Consider the following 15,487-nt stretch of genomic DNA (forward strand, 5'->3'; position numbering starts at 1 on the left):
CTCTAATCGGTGTACCGGAAGCGCGGTAACCTGGACTCGTTCGCCTGCACCTACCCTCTCCGTTATCGCCGGTTCTACCTTACGCATGTTGGAATCCCCAACAAAGACAACTCGAAGCCTTTCCTGCTCCGCGCCACCGACCGCTGCACGTGGGGCCACGACGCCCTCCCCTCCTTTCTTATCGTTATCCTTCGCTTTATTGTCTTCCGTGGCCGGTACCTCAAATGTAGCCCCGTCGTGACCACTACTGACGTTTCCGCCACTGCTTCCCGGCGTGGTGGTTTCGGCCTCCTGAGCTGTTACCACATCGGACATCTCCGTTCGCGGTGCTCGCATCGATGCGATGCGTTCACCAACATCGGCGCTGGGGAAATAGGACCGGGTTAAAGGCGGAAAGCGGGTGCTCTCGGAACGGCCTTGCGGAATGGTGGCCCTCAGCTTTATTTCTACGTTGGCTAGCTTTTCTTCTACCTCCTTCCTCTGCTTCCGTTCGCTCTTAAGTTCCTTTTCTAGCTTTCCGACCCGCTGAGCTAGCATATCCTTCTCCTGCTCTAGGCTGTCTAGCCGCGACCCTAGCACACACATCCTACAGATAAAATCTGCACCAATATCTTGCGTACTGAGTCAAACCGCGTTTCCTCCAACGTGTAAGTACGCTGGTACTCAGTACAACACAATCATGGGTTCCCCCTAGTACCAAACATCATCCTACAAGGCGTAGTACAAAGTAACCCTATTCTGTAAAACAATATATACAATTATTCGTTACCTACTTATACCTAAGCAAAAAACACCAAGAAATTGAAAAGCTTGATAAATAATTTATAAAGATTGCTCGGCTAACCTAACACTCCTAAAATATAAATGAGCGAAATATCAAATAAAAAAGGAAACATTGCTTTGGCACGCTGCTCCTGCTGCGCTGAGAAGGCTGATGATGATTATTATTTAATGGCATCCCCTTTGAAACGGGGCGGTGACAAATAGTCACCTAGCCTGCTTGATTTAATCAGGTATACTATACATGTTCTTTATCAAGCATTTTTGTATACCTCTCATTAATCTTTTTTTTCAAAGGCTCCTCCACCAGTCCGCGCCCTCAGCCGAGAGAGACGTAAACCATGACCGGAAAGGTCGTCGGCGCGGGAGCCTCGTTCAGAAGCTGTTCTACCACCGTTATATGGACGGACCGGGTCCCTCTCGTGATCTTGCAGCTGAACAGCCAGCTAGGACATAGGCTAAGGCGAGCTAGAAGGATGGAGATGCAACGGAAGCGCCTTCTAGAACAACGTGAGCCTACCGATCCCGAACTCGGGCTTGGCGTTTAGCGACGAATTCGGGATTAGTAGACTCACGTTGTTCTTGACGGCGCTTCCGTTACATCTGCGTACTTCTAGCTCGCCGTTCAGCTACAAGATCGCGAAATACGGGTTCACATCGTGGAACGAGGGTCGTTTTTTTAACAGGTGGAGCTGTTTAAGCCGACCGTCAGTCCGTAACGCGTTAACAAAATACGTCGCTTAGCGATGAGTCACCTGGGTTGCCTAGCAACCCCCTCAAGGAGCGGCGTGTGCTTCGCCTCCTCTCCGTGCCGTGGATATGTTGCCTTGATATGGGACGTTAAGGAGAGGGAAAGAGAGCATGCGTGTGGCGCGCGCTATGCTCAGGAGAGAGAAAAAGAGAGAGAATGAAATTGTAGCAGCACCAACGAGGCAACGTGCAGAGCTGCTGCCGACGCCGTCCGTGTTTCCACGCGTTCGCACCGAGCGCACGCGGTGTCCGTGACTGCAGCAGGCACCTCTGGCGGCGGCTCGGCAGGTTTCCACCAGCCACGCCCCGGCAAGTGTAGAGGCGCAGCTTGGCCGTGACGTCACCGGGGAGATAAAGCTCGGAGCCGTCGCGACTGCGGCAGAACTCTCGTTGACTCTACGGCGAGTACATGTACCCTTGACATGGGACGACCAAAGTGGATCCGGACACCCGAAGAAGAAGCCGCTCATCTTGAAGCGCGTTGCGCGGCCAAGCGAGAATCTACGCGTCGCCAGCGAGCCGATTTGGAATACCGTGTCTGGCAGCACTTAGAATTTCCTAGCAAACCTGGCCCAAGCCTAGGAAAACCTGGAAGAAAAGCTAGGTCGATCTCCAGCTACGCTGTTTACTCCAGCCTTGCACCACCAGCGCAAGCTGCCGACGTTTTTATTTCTTTGTGTGTACCATGCAGAATTTTAAAATATCGTCTGTGGCATATAGCGTAATTCTTGTCATTTAACTGAATTGCTGAAGGAGGCGGACACCGCTAGCACGAGAAATCGAAATATATAATTGTCTAATTGACAAAAATTACTAATTCATCTTTTGAATAATTGCTTTGTGGCACATAGCGCAATTTACGAATTTAGCCGGCGAGTTAATGGGTGTCATTCTGGAATTAATTTCCAGAATGACACCCATTTAATTCCAGAATGAGACAAATTTCGACATATCACCATCAAATGCGCCGTAAAAATGCACTGTTGTTCCATATTTTTAACAAAGCGCTGGTATATGCATGTAAGCACAAACGTGACTGGAAAACCCAAGTATTTCGTCCCAAACTTTGCGAAATAATATCTCGAAACTGGTTTCATCCTGAGGATTCGAAACTCTCCGGCTACACTTTGTACATTGCAATATGTGCCGTAGTGTAATTATAATATGTGCCGTAGTGTAATTCATCGTGAGTGAAAAGTGCGTAGTGGTGAGCGAAGCGGTCACTGCACGCGCGTAAGTATTTCACTTGACTTCGCGAGTAACTGTCTTTTTTCGTTACTCATATTCTTGCAAGCGTGGTGCTTTTGCCCGCTTACCCATGTGAATACCGTTTTTTACGTTCTTTCCTTGCAGCGGGCTCATTTAGCGCGTTTCTACGCACGCACAGTTACCGCATTACCGTTCCCGAACTCTAGCGCCAGAGCTAGTCCGCGCTGATGAGTTTGACGCGTTAGTTTTTTGCATTCTCGTGCTGCCCAAGCACAAAGACAACGCTCAAAGATAGGTAAGCCCCATGCGGCACCACACTGTTGAAGTTAAATAGACTTGAAGTGCTTTGCATGAAAGCTGAACGCAATACAGCGCGTAGCAGACGACCCTCGCTTCCCGCGCGCTTCGCGAGCGCGAAAAGCCCACGGATCCGGAGCAGCAGCAGCCCGGCGCGGAAGTTCACAGAAAAAGGCCGTCGCCGAAGCCGGTGCTTTGGACACTCCCCTATTATTCTAGGTCACTCTAGTTTTGCTTTCTGACGGCGATTGTTTTTCGGCGATTGTTATCGGCGATTGTTATCGGTCCGACACACGTTGCTGTCATGTTTCTTGCTTACGCCGCTTCTCGACCTGCTACTACCCAAATATGGCGCCCGTGATAACGTCGGTGGAACATATCTATACAGCGACATGGACTACCCGGCAATGTAGCGTTACCCCCGTTCCAACGAGCACTTTTTTTTAATTTTTTTTTGTTCTTTCCGGGGCCGGTAAAGTGTAGCTCACACTTTGTGCCCCTCTATCTCTCAATATAGACATAGTCGGTTTCGTGGGTATCACCTGCGGCAGCCACTCTTGCGGGCCTTTCCACCCAGATGGCTATCAACTTCAGACACGTCGGACCATGTAAGCACGTATGCTGGTCTAGGATTTGGGAAATTACCGCAAAAATCACACGAGACGAAGAAAGAGACAACACGAAGCGGTACTGACAACTGTTGATTTAATGAAACGAACGCCGAGCTTATATAGATCAGACACAAGTGTTCACCCGAAACGCAACGAGAAAACCAATAAAAACACAGAGCGACCTTCAACAGGGGTGCGATACAATTGCTAAGATAAACGCTGATAGACTACTGAGGCACCTAACGTGTGTATCACGTGGAAAGAAAAGTTCTTACTGGGTAACAGCAAATTAACGGCAGAAATAATGGCCAGCTGGAAAGAGAGATTCTAGACGCAGTAACCATGCGACGCTTTAAGGATGGTGATTGCGTTAGTTTGCCGTCAATTGCCTGCGGCCACGGCTACAACGAGATGAAAAATGTGACGTGCGTTCCGATATCGCTCGCTTTCTATCGTGATTGTGTGTTTATAACGACGGCCTCGCAACTAAAGATTTATTTCAGAAACAGCAACGGAGGGTCCTGACTGCCCATATGTAATGCAGGATCTAGTTCGTTAACTTGTCTCCGCCTGTGAATTAACGAGACGAATATTAAATATCGATTCAAGCATCAATGTTAAACAACTCACCGGTATTGCCATCCTCAGTCGCAGCAGAATCCAGCTCCCGTTTCTATGCAGACTTGTTCCGCATGGCTCACGACCAAAACCTAGCGTTCGGGCTAGCATCTCCGTTCGCAAACGTGTCACTTCACCCCAAGTTGAATAACGCGAGGTGTCGAAGCGCAATAAACTGGTTTTAGCGTAAAGTAAGCAACCAGCATAAGTGTGCGAACCAATGAATCCGTGCTTGTCGTGTACGCGAAAATACCGGTAAAAGATTTTCAATCCAGGTCAGAGGTCACGTGGGAGGTCGATGCTGCTGAGCGTTATTTTGCGTTTATAATGGCAGAAAAACAACAGCGTTACTACTGAAGAGTACAATGTATAATTAGGAAACATAATCTTGTACTCTTTGTCATAAAATAAACACGTACGCTTCGATAAGTGTGGGAGTAAGTCTGCAAGTTGAAATGGATGGATGGATGGATGTGTCCCCTTTGATACGGGGTGGTGGGTTGCGCCACCAAGCTCTTGTTATTATTTTGCCTAATGTCCTACCTTTATTTTTGAGAAACAAACAAATACAAAGAATTCCAGGCATCAACCTTTTTGAACCATTACTGGGAACTCTGTTTCTGTACGTCTCCGTTATTTGTGGTCTCCCTACTTTTCTGCCACCAAACCTCCAACCGCCTCTTACTAATCTCTACAGCTGACACGTTTACTTTGCCTGTGCTATCCCTGAACCCAAGGACTTCAAGGAGGTCAGAGGAGCCTACTATTGCAGCTGGGTAGATTTCTTCACATTCCAATAAAACATGTTCCACCGTTTCTCTAGCTTTACCACAGCAAGCACATGCGGCGCCGTCCTTGGTGTACTTCGCTTTATAACTGCGCGTACTGAGGCATCCTGATCTCGCTTCGAAAAGTAAGGAGCTTCCCTTTGAGGTAGTTAGTCATAGCAGGTTTCTTTTCCAATGCCGCCACCCATAACCTTGTCTCAGCCTCTCTCACTTTGCGTTTGACGTTCTTTGTTGCCATGTTGCTGACATACCGGTCGCATATTTGCTGGTAAGCTTCCTAGTTCTTTTCCTCCACTGTGAGTCAATTTTTTGCCTGTACAAATACCTGAACACTCTTGGACCCCATCTACGTTCTTCCATTTTCCTCAGTCGTTCTTCAAAATCAATTTTACTCTGAGTCCCCCTTCAAAATTTGTCCAGCACATATCACCCTGCACAGCTTCATTAGTAGTCTTTCCAGTGGGATCCCAAAGCGAGGCGTCCCACTGACCTTTGGCTGCAATCGAGTCCTTATTGTACTCCTGACTTCAAGCAAACAACCGCATTTCCAAATGTAAGCCCTGGAACCATTACAGCCTTTCCACATACCCCGGAGCACCTCGTACCTATTGTATCCCCATAGCGCCCTGTGTTTCAAAATTGCACTTATTACGGCGCCTCTAGCGGCAGCTATTGCACTCACGTAGCCATATTTTCGAGTGGATGTACTATGCTTGTTTTATTAGCAGCGATTTTTTCGCCCTCTGTGGCCATTTGGTGAACTCAAGAGTATGCGGGGCCTGATGTTAACCATGATCTCTCGTACCTGGCGCGCAGGCTCTACCCAAAGGCCTATTTCAACTGGAAGACTGAGTCCCGCAGCAGCCTGGGGTCCAGACGCAGGCACCGGCAGAGTCGCAGGTTGCTGAGGAACCGGGGGCGCAATCGCACGAGCAATCGCACCGGCACGCCGTCTGCGCCAGTGGTGGATGCAGACGAACCAAATGGCAACGCCATCCAGACGGCAGTTGGCACGGAGACGCGCTCATCCTGAAGTCGCGGCGCAAGCGCTTACGATCAGCGACTCGCATGTTGCGACAGTGTTTTGCTGGTTTTTTACAATGCCTGTTTCTCGCGGCTGAAATACTGAAAACGCAGTCCTTGCACTTGAGCGCACGCGATTTCCGTGTGAGCGATTCTTGTGCTCGGATTCTTCATGTGGCGATGTATAATCGAGAAGTTGTACAATTGACTTAATCAACGCCAAGCTCCCTTATTGCGCAGTGACAATATTTATGTGGTAACATTTGCCCACTTGTAATGCGACTCGTGTTCCAAACTGGCGTGTGATCTTGATCACATGCCAGTTTAAAAGAAAGTGATCCTGAGTTTTAACGGTGAGCGGGGATGAGCAGATACGGGCTATTTTGGAGCGAAAATATAAGACGTCGAATATACGCAGGACGCTATCTTTATGTATTCCATTGAATGATGTGTGGCGTTTATTGGCGCAGGGGCCAGCTATGGCCACAGAGCGCCATGACACATGGTAATGAATTGTTAATGTATTATGTATGAAATGATTAAATTGAGTTGCAAATGTAGATGTCATGTGCCGGTAAAGAGGCCTAAAACAGGTCGCTGTAAACTGCGTAAAATATGACGACTCAGGACAAAAAAAGGAGCATAAAAGTTTCATTAGGTAAGGTGTAGCACGTGCATCTCAGCTCTCTACTTCAAGAGCCCTGTGGAGGCAGTAGTTCTTCTATGCACCTTATTATAACATCTTATGTCAATGCAACTACAGACTTGAAAGCGAGGCTGTGCTACACATGACCCGGCCAAATTATTTCTCTAAAAAGGTAAAAACTAAAGGTAAAAGCTAAAAACTGTTTTCAAGGTAAATACGGTTCGTTCCTTAGAACAAAATGCTGAATTAAGTGGAATCTGCTGGCGTTACGGAGAATGAAAGTACTTTTTACGCTCAGTTTCAATTTTCGCGCACTGGGTGAGGGCATGGAGAACTGTAAGTCTGTCACCACACCTTCGACGTGAGGGAGGATCACTCCCAGTCAAAAGGTAAGAATAGATGCCGAAGGTATGACCTATTCTTAATCGACAAAGGAGCACTTCTTTGTATCGTGCTGTTTCCCCCGATATACATTCCGCTAATTTTGGTTTGATCATGTGCAGTTTATTGGATACCTGGATATCCCACTGCTTCTGTCAGTGCTTCTTCAGCTTATGACGTAAGTCTGGCTTAAGGTCCGTGGCTGGAACAAGTGTGACTTGTTTGCCCATATAAGCTGAGCTTAGCAATGCATATTTAGGTCGTTAAAGACGGTGTTTTTATGTTTTCGTAAGCTCATTAGGGCTTGGACTACACTTAATTGTTCCGTTAACATAAAAGCCGTAGTGAGATTCATTTGCTTTATGTGTTTAACTGCAGAGAGAATCGCGTACGCTTCGGCCGTAAAAGTACTTGTATATGGATTGAATGCATCGGATAGTAAAACCGATGGTCCTAGAGCTGCGTAAGCAACACCAGCAGGAGACTTCGAACCGTCTGTATGAATTTCAGCACCGGAATACCTCTTCTGAAGCTGAAGGAAATGTGAATGCATATGTGCCTCAGGTGCTCGTTTTGATATTTCTACGAAAGAGATGTCACACTGGATATTCTGCCACTCCTACGGCGGTGGAAGCCGAGTAGGAGCTATTAGGACATTCTCTAGAAGAGGGACGTTTGTTCCTTCGGACAGTCCTTCCAGCCGGAGGGGCAGAGGAGACCTAGTGGCTGGACAGTTACGGAACACCCTGGCCGTGGACAAATCGCGAGTAATTGAATGACACGGATGATCTAAACCTTATTTCACCTTCTAGGCGTATGAGAAGCTTAAATATGTCCATTGGAAGTGTACAGACCATTCGTTACATTCAACATACAGGCTTTGTACAGGACTTGTGCTGAAGGCGCCTGTAGCAAAGAGGATACCCAAGTGGTGTGTAAGATATAACGTTTTCAAAGCATTAGGCATAGCAGTATCATATACTATGGCTCCGTAGTCAAAGCGTTAACGTACTAGAGTTTTACACAAGCTTATTGGGTGATGATGCAAGTGGTTTTTTGGTGCAAGGCCCAGCGATGGCCAAAGCGTCAAGAAATGGTATGGGGAAATCGATGATGCGGTGATTGAGAAAATTAAAATGTAACGACGCTGTATAGAGGCCTAAAATATTCCCTATAAGGTATGTGAAACGCGCAATTATTAAAATAATGTCCATCAGTGTAGACATTTGGGCTTGCTGGTGTAACATGTTTGCAGATTTTCTACTTGTAGCGCAAAAAAAAAACACGGACGTAGAAGAAAAACGGAGACACACACAGGCGCTAACTATACACACAACGATTTATCTAGTAAGTACTAGGCTACGCGACGTACACAAATCCTTCGCGGTTGAGGCTTACAGCGTATTAGAGCGTCGACGCCTTCGGAGGTGACTCTGCCGGCTTCGTCCTCCGGTGCTTGCCGGGAGACTTGACGCACTAGCGAAAGCTGCTCTGGTTTGGTCCTCTCGGCTTCTACGGCGAATTTTGGGCCGTGTGCCGGAACTTTCCGGATTCCCTCAGGAAGGTGAATTGCTTCGTCAACGTGAACCTTGCAGGTAGGTGTCCGGTAGTCTTTTCTCACACAGTCTCGCAGGTTTCTAAGTTGAAGTTGCCACAATCCTTCTGTGGCTTGGTCCCGCCAAGGATTTCTGTAGGTCCGCGTAGCCTCGTACTTAGTAGATAAATCGTTGTGTGTAGTTAGTGCCTGTGTGTGTCCCCATTCTTCTACGTCCGTGTTTTTTTTTTTTGCGCTACAAGAAGAAAATCTGCAAACATGTCACACCATGCAAGCCCGAATATTTACACTGATGGACTTTATTTCTCGTGCAACTGGCTCTTTCTTATGTGTTCCCCGGGATCCATGCGGCACTGTCGCCCTCATCGCTACCGCCATGTGTAGAGCACGGGCGATTGGCTTTTGTATTAGAGAAAAATTCCTGCCAGAAGACGTCCGAGGCCTATTCGGCAATTGTCTACCGTCCTACGGACATGGAACTAGGACTTTGAAAATTCTTAGAGCAGAATGGCTACGCTAGGCAAGAATGTACCAGACCAACCTAAGCGTGCAATTGCACGATGCATTCGAAGCGTACACGGCGATACTTTCACTTCCGAAGCACATGCGCGTGGCGGACCAAGTCACAGAACGATTGTGGCAACTTCAACTTAGAAACCTGCGAGACTGTGTGAGAAAAGACTACCGGACACCTACTTGGAAGGTTCACGCTGACGAAGGAATTCACTTTCCTGGGGGAATCTGGAAAGTTACTGCACACGGCCCAAAATTCGCCGCAGAAACCGCGAGGACCAAACCAGAGCAGCTTTCGCTAGTGCTTCAAGTCTCCCGGCAAGCACCGGATGACGAAGCTGGCAGAGTCACCTCCGAAGGCGTCGACGCTCTAACACGCTGTAAGCCTCAACCGTGAAGGATTTCTGTACGTCGCGTAGCCTAGTACTTAGTAGATAAATTGGTGTGTGTAGTTAGCGCCTGTGTGTGTCTCCGTTCTTCTTCTACGTCCGTGTTTTTTTTTTGCGCTACAAGAATAAAAACTGCAAACATTAAAATAATGCCAAGGACGAGTGATGTGAGCGATTACCATAAAATATATTCCAAAATGAATAGGGCGAAAGAAAGAAATAAAAAAGCCGGCAGATCCCACGCCCTCTGGGAAGCGCTGTGATGCAAAGCAGTGTGCGGGGAGCCTACCAAGTTTACGAAACGACAATCATAGCACCAAGGCGTAGGCAGCTGTTTCTTGATCTACATGACACGCATGTCATGACATTCATGTTACGAGTCTTCAGGAGTCCCTTTAGCTACGCGTAAGAGACCTTAAGGCGAAAGCCTTAGCCATGCTCATGACTATGACTTCGACCATCAACATTTAGCCTTTTCCTTTACTTGGTACCACATCCGAACCCATTCCATTGGTTTTTGAGTGTTAATCTTTTTTTTCGCTGAGTTTTTATTTTTGCTGAGTCATGCTCATCAGACTTATACCATCATCCTTTAGCATTTCCTTCAATTAGTACCCACGACCGAACGCATTTCAGTGGTTCATGGTTGTTAATATTTTTTCGCTGAGTCATTGTCATTTTTGCTGAGTCATGCTCATGACTATGATTTCTACAATCATCCTTTAGTGTTTCCTTCACTTAGTAGCCACGTCAGAACCCTTTTCAGTGGTTTTTGAGTGTTATACTTTTTTCGCTTAGTCCTTGTCATTTTTGCTGAGTCATGCTCATGACTATGACTTGTACCAGCATCCTTTAGTGTTTACTTCCTTTAGTACCCCCTTTCGAACCCATTTCAGTGGTCTTTGAGTGTTAATGTTGTTTTTTGCTAGGTCACTGTCATTTTAGGCGGCTGTTTCATGACCTACATGACACGAATGTCACGATATTCATGTCATGACCTATCATTTATGTTCGTCATACACTCTTGTCATGCTATGCCAACTTTGGTAAATGCCACGTTAAAGAAACGACCATGATATCGCTAAGACCTAGGCGGCTAGATACATAGATACTGTCAAAGGAGCAAATGTTCCCCAAGAAATACTTCGCATTTAAAATGTGCCGTTTCACGAGCACTACCGCTTCACGAAGACCTTTGAGCACAAGGGACGTACTCTACAAGAGCAGTACGATCGCAGCAATACCCTCTAGATTTTTAAATTTATTTTATTTATTTTCAAATACTGTTGGCCGTCTTGGCCGTAACAGGGTGGGTACAGCAAGTTTGCACATCACGTAAAAAATGTAAACACGTTACAAACGTACATAGGATATGAAGCAATGAATGGTGAAAATGATGATGATGTGTTTAGTGGCGCAAGGACCAGATATGGCCAAAGAGCGCCATGTCGATGTTTGTTAGTTGAGTGAATGGAGCGATGAATTCTGAGAAGTAGATGAGGCGTGGCTGTAAAGGGGCCTAAAAATAGTCGCTTTAAAGTGCGTAAAATATACTTGTACTATGATCATGGCAAAGACTAATGAGGTTTACTATGAAAATGAAGAATGCATTAAGAATGATACGATATTTGAAATACTTAAGATACAATAATTGTTCGTAGCGCATCCTCTGGGATGGGCTAATAACTTGCAGAACCACATCGTTCAAGAAATCGACGACTTTTTTGGCATTAAAAAGCGTTTATTCAAGAAAAATAATGGGATGAAGAGGGAAATGATATCGGTACGCTTGTGGAAAATATTTCTGTCTCTTTGTTTCGGTTTCCCGACACTCCAGGAGGACGTGGAGAACGGTCAGCCTCTCACCACATCCACCACAGGTTGGTGGTTCGTCACCAGTCAGCAAAAAACTGTGGGTGCCGTACGTGTGTCCTATTTAGAGACGACAGAATAGGACATCAGTTCGTCGTGTTTTCGTTACGGGGGGCCAGAAGCCTAAGTGTGGTTTAATCAAGTGAAGCTTATTATTTGTTTTAGCGTCCCACAAGCGCCGCCAGTGGCCTCGCAGTTTCCTTCACAAAAGAAGGCTTCAGATCTGTGAAAGGAATAGCAGCGGCAGGATTAATAGCTTGCGATGTATTTGATGTGGCCAAGTGGTCTGCTAGCACATTGCCCTCGATGCCTCTATGTCCAGGCACCCAGCATATAATCGCATGCTGGTTAGATATATACGCTTTACACAGAACGGAATAGAGCTCGGTAAGTACACGCTTTTTGTGTTTACCGTGTTACATGAACGCTTTTACGACGCTTACGGAGTCCGTAAATATAATTGCCTTTTGAAGTTTAGATTTCATTATATGCTTCACAGCCGACAATAGTGCGTGGGCCTCCGCCGTAAAGATGCTCGTTTCCGGGTGGAGTACACCGGATTCCGCCGGCAGGCCTTAAAGGTCCGAACACCCAGCATCGGCTCAACCGCCATGATCCCCCTGTCCCCAGACACGGCTAAGCCACGCACGGCTACACGTGGGAGGGTCCAAACCCCGTGTGCTCGGGTCCGTGGTGTCGCAACCCACCAAACGCCTGCTTGCGCAGACGCCCCTGCGGGGGCTACTATAGACATAAACAATGCATTGCAAAAGAATGATATGACTTACAAAAAATATTACAGATGCAAGAATTGGCCAGAAGCACAAGTGCCTAAACAGAGCCCTTGAGACACAAGAGCCTGGAGGCATGTGCTATTAAAAAAACTATCACAGCAACATCCTCTAGAGAGAGGATGCGCTACGAACTTATTGGGCGAATAACATGTAGCGCAACATCTTTCAAGAACGCGAGGACTGCTTTGGTCTTAAAGAGCGGTTCTTTACCAAGAAACAGGGCGGGATGTAGAGGGACACAATAGCTACATGCTAGAGGAAAGTGTTTCATTCTTTCCCTTTCGGCTTCCGGACACTCCAGGAGGACGTGGAGGACGCTGAGCCTCTCGCCACATCTACCACAGGTTGGAGGGTCATCACCATTCAATAAAAAATTGTGAGCACCATATGTGTGTCCTATTCTGAGACGACAGAATAGGACATCAGTTCATCGTGTTTTAGTTGTACAGGACCAGAACCCTAACTGTGGCTTAATCAAGTGGAGCTTATTGTTTGCTTCGGCGTCCCACAAGCGTTGCCAGTTGCTTCGCAGTTTCTTTCGCAAGAAAGGTTTGAAATCTGTTGCGAGAGCAGCAGCTGTAGGGTTAATAGTGGGTGATGTGACTGATGTGGCCATTTGGTCGACAAGAACATTGCCCTCGATGCCTCTATGCCCAGGCACCCAGCATATAATGACATGCTGGTTAGTTGCGTATGCTCTACAAAGAACAGAATAGAGCTCAATGAGAACAGGGTTTTTCTGTTTACAGGGTGACTTCAAGGCTTTTACGACGCTTTGGGAGTCTGTAAATATAATAGTTTTTTGAAGTTTTGATTTCTTTATATGCTTTACGGCTGACAATATTGCGTAGGCCTCAGCCGTAAAGATGCTTGTTTCGGGGTGGAGTACACCGGATTCCGAGAAGGACGGACCGACGGCTGCATAAGATACTCCGACATGCGATTTAGAAGCGTCTGTGTAAAATTCTATGCACGAGTACTTGGACTGTAATTCTAGGAAATGCATTCGGATTTCGACCTCTGAAGCGTGCCTTGTGACCTCTACAAATGATATATCACATGCTACTACCTGCCACTCCCAAGGTGGTAACAGTTTGGCTGAAGGCATTAAGCGATGTTCGAGGAGTGGGATATGATGATGTGTGGTGTTTTATGGCGCAAGGGCCAGTTATGGCCAAAGAGCGCCATGCCATTGTTTGTGAGTGTGCAGTGGAGCGATGAATTCTGAGAAATAGATGAAGTGTGGCTGTAAAGGGGCCTAAAAATAATCGCTGTAAAATGCGTAAAATATACATGCACTAAAATCATGGCAATGACTAATGAGGTGTACTATGAAATGGAGAATGCATTGAGAAAGAATGACACGATATTTCAAATATTGAAGATGTAGTAATTGGAAAGAAGCACTACTGCCTAAACAGAGCCCTTGAACCACAAGGGCCTGGAGGCATGTGCTTGTACAAAACTACTATCACAGCAGCATCCTCTGGAGGGAGGATGCGCTATGAATTTATTGGGCTGATAACATGTAGCACAACATCGTTCAAAAAGCCGAGGATTGCTTTGGCGTTAAAAAGTGGTTCTTCACCAATAAACATCATGGGATGAAGAGGGATATGATAGCGGTATGCTACAGGAAAATATTTTCTTCTCTCCGTTTCGGCTTCCCGACACTCCAGCAGGACGTGGAGCACGGTCAGCCTCTCACCACATCTACCACAGGTTGGTGGTTCATCACCAGTGAGCAAAAAATTGTGGGTGCCGTACGTGTGTCCTATTCTGAGACGACAGAATAGGACATGAATTCGTCGTGTTTTCGTAGCTGAGGGCCAGAAACCTAACTGTGGTTTAATCATGTGAAGTTTATTATTTGTTTTAGCGTCCCACAAGTGTTGCCAGTGGCTTCGTAGCTTCTTTCGCAAGAAAGGTTTCAAGTCTGTTGCAGGAACAGCAGTTGTAGGGTTAATAGCCTGAGATGTAACTGATGTGGCCATTTGATCTGCTCGAACATTACCCTCAATGCCTCTATGACCCGGTACCCAGCATAAAATCACATGCTGGGTAGATATATACGCTTTACACAGAATGGAATAGAGCTCATTAAGTACAGGGTTTTTGTGTTTACAGAGTGATTGCAATGCTTTCACAACACTTTGCGAGTCCGTAAATATGATAGTCTTTTTGAGTTTTGATTTCATTATAAACTTTACAGCCGATAATATTGCATAGGCCTCAGACGTAAAGATACTTGTCTCCGGGTGCAGTACACCGGTTTCCGAAAACGATGGACCGATGGCTGCATAATAAACCCCGGCATGTGACCTAGAAGGGTCCGTGTAAAACTCTGTACACGAGTACTTGGATCGAAGCTCTAGGAAATGCATTTTAATGTGCGCCTCTGGAGCGTCTTTCGTGACCTCTACGAACGATGTGTCGCACTCTATGATCTGCCACTGCCACGGCGGTAACAATTTAGCAGGAGCCATAGGACGATGTTCAAGCACTGGAACACCCATTTGCTCACTAAGATTCCTTACACGTAAAGAGAACGGTTTCCTCGCTGCAGGTCGGTTATGGAAGAGTGCAGCGGCGGTCATATCGTTTATGGTGTAATAAGAAGGATGTTCGTTGTTTGCTTGTACTGTCAGAAAATATACGAAACTGCTATATGAGCGCTGCAGATGGAGTGACCACTGGTTCGACTCTACATAGAGACTCTGGATCGGGCTTGTTCGGAAAGTACCGGTCGCGAGGCGGATACCCAAATGGTGAATGGGGTCTAGTATTTTTAATGCACTTGGCGTTGCGGAGTTATAAACTATAGCTCCGTAATCAAGGCGCGAGCGGACAAGACTGTTGTACAAGTTTAGGAGGCATTTTCGATCACTACCCCATGTTGTGTGCGAGAGAATTTTTAAAAGGTTCATAGTCTTCAGACAGTTTGTCTTCAGATATTTAAGATGGGGGATGAAGGTAAGCTTAAAGTCTAGAATTATTCCCAGGAATTTATGCTCACTGCTCACGGATAGTTCCTCTTGATTAATCGTGAGATTTGGCACTGGTGTCATGCCTCTTTTGTTTGAGAAAAGTATGCACGTACCAGTGGCGTAGCCAAGGGGGTGTTGGGGGGGTTCAAACCCCCCCGAAATTTTTTGCACCCCCCCCCCCCACTAACCCACCCTTTGCTCTCGTCGCTTCGCGCTGACATATTTCAAGAAACCGGTGCTACTTTCACACTTTCATTCCTGGGCGCTTCCGTTT

This window comes from Dermacentor silvarum, chromosome 1 (assembly GCF_013339745.2).
Source record: "Dermacentor silvarum isolate Dsil-2018 chromosome 1, BIME_Dsil_1.4, whole genome shotgun sequence".
Lineage (NCBI taxonomy): Eukaryota > Metazoa > Arthropoda > Arachnida > Ixodida > Ixodidae > Dermacentor > Dermacentor silvarum.